Genomic DNA, 8,161 nt, shown 5'->3' with positions numbered 1-8,161 from the left:
GATGTGTTCTTGGATTCAGTTGGCAAGAATTTTATTAAGTATTTTTGCATCAATATTCATAAGGGAAATTGGCCTGAAGTTCTCTCTTTGTTGGATCTTTGTGTGGTTTTGGTATCAGCGTAATTGTGGCTTCATAGAACGAGTTGGGTAGAGTTCCTTCTGTTTCTATTTTGTGGAATAGTTTGCAGAGTATTGGTATTATGTCTTCTATAAAGGTCTGACAGAATTCTGCACTGAAGCTATCTGGTCCCGTGCTTTTTTTGGTTGGGAAACTTTCTATGACCCTTTTTATTTCTTCAGGTGTTATAGGACTGTTTAGATGATCTATTTGATCCTGATTTAGTTTTGGTGTCTGATATCTGTCTAGGAAACTGACCATTTCCTCCAGATTCTCCAGTTGTGTTGAGTATAGGCTTTTGTAGTAGGATCTAATGATTTTTTGAATTTCCTCAGTTTCTGTTGTTATATCTCCCCTTTCATTTCTAAGTCTGTTAATCTGTATACTGTCTCTGTGCCCTTTGGTTAGTCTTGCTAAGGGTTTATCCAAGTTGCTGATTTTCTCAAAGAATCAGCTCCTGGTTTTGTTGATTCTTTGTATGGTTCTCTGTTTCCACTTGATTGATTTCGGCCCTGAGTTTGATGATTTCCTGCCTTCTACTCCTCCTGGGTGAAATAGCTTCTTTTTGTTCCAGGGCTTTCAGGTGTGTCATTAAGCTGTTAGTGTATGCTCTCCCCGTTTTCTTTTTGGAGGCACTCATGGCTATGAGTTTTCCTCTTAGTACTTCTTTCATTGTGTCCCATAGATTTGGGTATGTTGTGTCTTCATTTTCATTAAATGCTAAGAAATCTTTGATTTCTTTCTTTTTTCTTCCTTGACCAAGGTATCATTGAGTAGAATATTGTTCAGTTTCCATGTGTATGTGGGTTTTCTGTTGTTTTTGTTGCTATTGAAGACCACTTTTACGCCATAGTGATCTGATAGGAGGCATGGGATTATTTTGATCTTCTTATAGTTGTTGAGGTCTGTCTTGTGACCAATTATATGATCGATTTTGGAGAAGGTACCATGAGGTGCTGAGAAAAAGGTATATTCTTTTGCTTTAGGATAGAATGTTCTATATATATCTGTTAAATCTAATTGGTCCAAAGCTTCAATTAGTTTCACTGTGTCCCTGTTCAGTTTCTGTTTTCCTGATCAGTCCATTGAGGAAAGTGCAGTGTTGAAGTCACCCACAATTATTGTGTTAGGTGCAATGTGTGCTTTGAGCTTTAGTAAAGTTTCTTTTATGAATGAGGGCACCCTTGCATTTGGAGCATAGATGTTCAGGATTGAGAGTTCTTCTTGTTGTATTTTTCCTTTGACCAGCAAGAAGTGTCCCTCAGAGTCTCTTTTGATGACTTTGGGTTGAAAATCAATTTTATCTGATATTAGAATGGCTACTCCAGCTTGTTTCCTGAGACGATTTGCTTGTAAAATTGTCTTCCAGCCTTTTATTCTAAGGTAGTGTTTGTCTTTGACACTGAGGTGTGTTTCCTGTATGCAGCAAAATGTAGGGTCCTGTTTATGTATCCAGTTGGTTAGTCTATGTCTTTTTACTGGGGCATTTAGCCCATTGATGTTAAGAGATATTAAGGAATAGTGATTATTACTTCCTGTCATTTTTGATGTTATTTTTTAAATTTGATTGGTTATCTTCTTTTGGGTTTGATGACAGAAGGTTACTATCTTGCTTTTTCCAGGGTGAAGTTTCCCTCTTTGTATTGGTGTTTTCCTCCTATTATCCTTTGTAGGCCTGGGTTTGTGGATAGATATTGGGTAAACTTGGTTTTGTCATGGAATATCTTAGTTTTTCCATCTATGGTGATTGAGAGTTTTGCTGGGTATAGTAGTTTTGGCTGGCATTTGTGTTCTCTTAAAGTCTTTATGAGATCTGCCCAGGATCTTCTAGCTTTCATAGTCTCAGGTGAGAAGTCTGGTGTGATTCTGATAGGTCTTCCTTTATATGTTACTTGGCCTTTTTCTCTTACTGCCTTTAATATTCTTTCTTTGTTTAGTACATTTGGGGTTTTGATTATTATGTGACAGGAGGTATTTCTGTTCTGGTCCAGTCTGTTTGGAGTTCTGTAGGCTTCTTGTATATTCATGGGCATCTCTCTCTTTAGGTTAGGGAAGTTTCCTTCCATAATTTTATTGAAGATATTTGCTGGCCCTTTAAGTTGTAAATCTTCACTCTCATCTATGCCTATAATCCTTAGGTTTGGTCTTCTCCTTGTGTTCTGGATTTCCTGGATGTTTTGGGTTACAAGCTTTTGGCATTTTGCATTTTCTTTAACTGTTGAGTCCATGGTTTCTATGGTATCTTCGGCATCTGAGATTCTTTTTTCTATCTCTTGTATTCTGTTGTTGATATTTGCATCCATGTCCCTTGATTTCTTTCCAAGGTTTTCTATCTCCAAAGTTGTCTCCCTTTGAGTTTTCTTAGTTGTTTCTACTTCTGATTTTAGATCCTGGATGGTTTTGCTTAGCTCCTTCACTTGCTTGTTTGTGTAATTCTTTAAGAGATTTTTGTGTTTCCTCTTTCATGACCTCAGCCTGTTGACCAAAGTTCTCCTGTATTTCTTTAAGTGATTTTTGCGTTTCCTCCTTATTGGCTTTTGTATTCTCCTGAATTTCTTTCAATGATTTTTGTGTTTCCCTTGTAAGGGCTTCTAACTTTTGATCCATTTTCTCCTGAATTTCTTTAAGTATGTCGTTCATGTGTTCCTCTACCAGTATCATGACCAGTCATTTTAAATTCAAATCTTGTTTTTCTGGTGTGATGGGGTATCCAGGACATGCTGTTAAAGGAGAATTGAGTTCAGATGCTGCCATATTGCCTTGATTTCTGTTAGTGACGTTCCTGCGTTTGCCTTTTGCCATCTAGTTCTCACTGGTGTTAGTTGGTCTTGTTGTCAATGCTGGACTCACCAGTGCAAGATGCCTCTTCACAGCTGGCCTCTGGTGCACAGCTGACCTCCTGCACTGCTTGGACACAGGGTGCTGTGACCCAGGCTGTTCAGATCCCAAAGCAGACACCTGAAGGCTCCCGCCCGGGGCCTGCTGGACTCACCAGCGCACACTGACTCTTCCCAGCCGCCCTCCTCGGTGCCCCTCTGGCCTCTTGCAGGGCCTGGAGATGTGGTGTTGTAGCCTAGGTTGTTCTGGATCCCGAAGCGGAGATCTGAAGGCTCCTGCCAGAAGCCTCAGGACTTTAACCTAATCTCTGTGGGGCCAGACCCACTGGAGCACGCTGAGTCATCCCAGTATGCCTCAGGGTGCCACAAGCAATATTATACAAATAAAACCTTCTGTGGTCATTAGTAAAAATAATAGTTGGCTATGTAGGGCCTCTAGGAATTAGTAACATCTTACTATTTCTAAGAATTTCAGTAACAGAGTAGATTATACTAATTTTGTGTGATTACAGCAATGAAATAGTTAAGCAAAAACAATGACTTCTTGTGCCATTGTTAAAAATGTTATTGTACTATAAAATACCTGATCTCATAAATTAATGCTCTGTTTGTGAAGTCAGAACACAAACAAATTAACTTGAAATAAGGGCCAAGTATTTCAGGGCAAGGAAAGCAGTTTTCTTTGGTGAGAAATTGAGTCGTGAAAGAAAAAAAAAGCTAGATAATCTTGAACCATCAGTTATGCTGAATCAAAGAAGGCTTTGAGTGCCAGGCCAAGGAAGCAACCCTTTATTAGAGAAGCATTCAAGGCCAACATGAGGTTTTTTTTTTTTTTTTTTAAATCAAAGCAAGGGCAGAATGGAGGCAGTGTTTTAGGAAGCTATTATCTGACAGTGTTGTACAGGAGAGACACAACACTTCCACTCTTTCCTAATCTTATCCTTCAAAGTTGTTGCTAGACATTTCTATCAGAGCCTTAAACCCAATACTGTGCTTCCAAACAAACTAATCTAAACAAACAAACAAAAACAATGGTTGTCCGGAGGACTCTGCTTTCATGAATGGTTTCATATCATTAGTGCAAAATCAGGTTCCTGATAATGGGCTTTCTCTCTCTCTCTCTCTCTCTCTCTCTCTCTCTCTCTCTCTCTTTTTTCCTCCCTCCCTCCCTCCCTCCCTCCCTCCCTCTTACTCTCTCTTTCCCTATTTCTCCCCCTCTGCTTCTCCCTCTCTTCCCTCCCTTCATTCCTCTCATCTCCTTTCCCTCTCTCTCTCTTTATGTTTTCTCTATTCCATTACCTCTCCAATTCCTCTTCCTACCTCTATGTTTGTCTCTCTCCCTTCTTTGTTCTCTGCCAGGCTACCACACAGCAAGAAAGACTTCCTTGGATCCCTTCCTAGAGTCACTGATTGATCCTTGGTCCTCTCTAGAGTTATGGATTGATCCTTAGTACACCTATACCCCAGAGTCCTCAATTGATCTAGGATCCTCTCTAGAGTCGTCCATTGATCCTTGAATCCTCCCTAGAATCATCAATTGATCATTGATCCTCATTGGAGTCATCAATTGATCCTAGGTTTCCCTAGAGCCATCAATTGATTTGGATCCTCCCTAGAGTCATCAGTTGATCTTAGATCCTCCCTAGAGTCATCAGTTGATCTTAGATCCTCCCTAGAATCATTGAATGATCTTGGGTTCTCCCTAGATGATTGATCTTAGACTTCTCAGCCTAGAAATCTGTAAAAAATCCAAACATAGACAGTATTTTAAGGATGATAGTCTTATGTGTTCCCATTCTAGCTTCTAAGTAATTGACACAAAGATCTAGTAAATTTATTAATAAGCTTTAACCGCTATTACTGGGTAGGTAAGCATCTATGCTAAGTCTCTAAGCTATTTATTTCCCAGCCATATGGTCTCTTATCTTCAATCCAAGTCTCACTCTGTCGCTCTGGTTCACATGTGTCTACTCTCTCGTCGTGACCTCATGGCAAGTCCCTTGGCGACCTGCTCATCACAACTCTTCCTGGACCCTCTGCTTCATGCTCTCTCTTCATGGTCTCTTTACCTTCTTTCCTCATGGCCCTTCTCTTACTTCTCTTTGTACCAGGACCCCTGGCTGGGATTGGAAGTCCAGCCTTCCTATCTCTTCTGCCTAGTCATAGACTGAATAATCTCTTTATTGACCAATCAGAGATGATGGAAAACAATTTTTACATAACATTGATGCTAGAAATGCTTGACCATGCAATCTTCCGGACTGTAGACAGATGTCTGGACATACAAATCAGCGTCTGAATACACAGTGCAGAAGACCAACCTCCAACAAACAAATATCTTAAGTAAAAAATATTAAGTACAAAGTATCCTTAGAAAGAAAAGCACAAAATTAGTGCAGATAAATTGAAATTTCTGACTTTTGCATCCAGGTAATGATTCATATTCCCTTAGAAGTTAGGCACCGATTTCTCCTACCCCGTCCTCCATGTTTCCTCTGGCTACTTCCACTATGACCTTACTAAACCTAGTCATCTAAAAAGAACACTCTCATGTTAAGCTTGTGATAGAAGTATAAATTTGGTAATACAAAACAAAAGTATAGACTTGAGGTAGGATGTTTCTAAGTAGTTCCAGTTGATTTGATACTCATAATTCCCCTTGACTCAGTTTCCTGGGTTTTAGAATTTATAGACATGCACCACAATTGCAAGATCCTTTTTTTTTTTCAAGCTAGGAGTGTTTTGTTATTTGAAATATAAACAGTACTCTACAAGACAGCATTCCCGCCCAATGAAAAAATTAAATACGTTCTCAGCTAGCTAGAAATAGAATTCCTCATCTCCCCTTCTCAATTCTACCTCTTCTTCCCCAAATAGTCAGATTATACATGATGCTAAGGTAGACTTGCAAAGTAATTTTCTTTCTTCTTCTTCTTTTTTAATAGAAAAAGAGTAGCTAAATAAAAAAGGTCCATAACAACAACAACAACAAAAAAATTAGGTGGAGAACACAGTAAATTCAGTTGCACTTACTCATACTCTCTCAACATTTTGTTAACAATAAAAGAAACAGATACAATTTCAAGTAAATCAAAATACGTCAACGTCTGCTAATCAAAAAACACCTCCTTAAATAAAGCAAATAGTTCTCATCTAGAGTTTCTTAGGTACCATTTATATGGGAGATAAAGGACAAAAGAGATGGCCAGAAGGTGTTGGCTGCCCTTCTGAGATCAGCCTGTTCTTTCTTACCAGCAGTAAAGACTTTCAGATCTTTATCAGGTCTGGGACCTGACCTCTACATAGTTTCTGTGTAGTTAACCTTTTAGGAATGGGTGAGCTTTTGTTCACTGTGCATGATGTCCCTTTGTAACTTCCAGAATAACCTAAATACCTGCAGGGAACATTAGTTACTATGTGTAGGTGTGTGGTTAGAGGTTTGAGATTTTATTGAATTGAGAGATTTTTGTTATAGTAGATTCTCTTTCAAAAACAAGCAAAGAAAGCAATATATATCCAATTAAGAGATAAGCAAAGACCTACCAGACATTTCTCAAAAGAAGATACACAATAACTATATGAAAAATTATCATCACAATTTCTTAGCAAAATAAAGATTAAGAAAATAACATTATGTAATCCTACTCCAGTTAGAATGACTACTATAAAAAAGATACCCCCCCAAAAAGAAAATATGACTAAGGAAGAGAAAAATGGGAACTCTTCTATACTCTTCATGGGAATCTAGGTTAATACAGTTATGTGCTGTCTTAGTAAGTACATAACCTGAGACAGACTGTGGAACCATATAAAGTTTCAAGGTTTTATATTATTATAATGATCATCAATTTAGATTGTGAAGAAAAGTTACAGTTGACTAGGGCTGTGTTTGTGTGTCAAGTTGGCAAGGAATCAGTTGTCCTTGTTTTTTTGTCAGCTTGACATAAGCTAGAGTTATCTGTGATGAAGAAGCTCAGTGAAGAAAACACCTCCATCCGATTGCATGTGGGGAAGTCTGAAGGCCATTTTCTTGATTAATGGTTGAGGTGGGAGTTCTCAGCTCACTGCATGGGGTGCTAATTAAGGCCTGGTAGTCCTGAGTTGTATAAGAAAGCAGGCTGATGGACTGCTGGATTGGATCAGTGGTTAAGAGCATTTGTTATTCTTGCAAAGAACTTGGGTTCAATTTCTAACACCCAGATAGCAGTTCTCCACCTCCTTGGACACCTGGTCCATATACATTGGTACATAGACATAAATGCAGGGAAAGCAGTCATATATACAAAATAACAAAATAAATACATCTAGAAGAGAAATTAGGCTGGAAAAGCTATGGGGAGAAAGCCAGTAAGCAGTGTTCTTCTGCAGTATTTGCCTTAGTTCCTGCCTGCAGATTCCTGTGTTGGTGCTTCTGCCCTGACTTCTTTCTATGATAGATTGACTGTAAGCCAAATAAACCTCGTACCTCATGATTTTTGTTTTAATCACAGTAGTAGAAACTCTAACTAGGGCACATAGAAAACAGAATGAAGTTTTCTTAAAAACAACAACCCCCCACAAAATAACAATAACAACAACAAAAACCACCAAATCAAACCAAGCCAAACCAAACCTATGGGAAAACCCCTGCTAATTAAGGTGAAAGTCTACCATTGCCTGGAAAGCCTTCTGGGCTCAGCACAAAATGGAGGGCTCCCTTTACTAGCATGGCTTCCCCTTCTCCAACCTTAACCCTCCACGCACCTCTATCTACAGAATATTGCATAGCCTTGGTTAAGATTACAAGTTCAACTTTCTTTCTCCCAATATGAACCCATTCAGCTAGCACTTGAGATTTCTGGAATGCCTATCCATGTTAACGAGGCATCTTGGTACCTTTAGCCTTTATCCATTGACCTTTACCCATCCTAGATGTTCCTACGCCACCCCCATCTCCACAAGTATGCCTTGCATCACCCCAAGTAGGTTGATCTGTTTCCTCGAATTTGGGACTGGTGTGTCATTATTACCTGATGTACTCACAGGGCTTCTGACACCCCTCCCTCTCCCCATCCAGTTTCTGCTCCATTTTTCCCTTATGAACCAATATGAGCCTACAATCCACTGAGGTAGGAAGTCACACAAGACAAATAAACCAACAAAAATGAAAACAAAACAACAACAAGCTGCCAAACAATTCAACAATCCTGCTGCCTGGTGTTAGCAT

The sequence above is a fragment of the Apodemus sylvaticus genome, chromosome 12, assembly GCF_947179515.1.
Source record: "Apodemus sylvaticus chromosome 12, mApoSyl1.1, whole genome shotgun sequence".
Lineage (NCBI taxonomy): Eukaryota > Metazoa > Chordata > Mammalia > Rodentia > Muridae > Apodemus > Apodemus sylvaticus.
Note: the sequence above shows the minus strand (reverse complement) of the source record.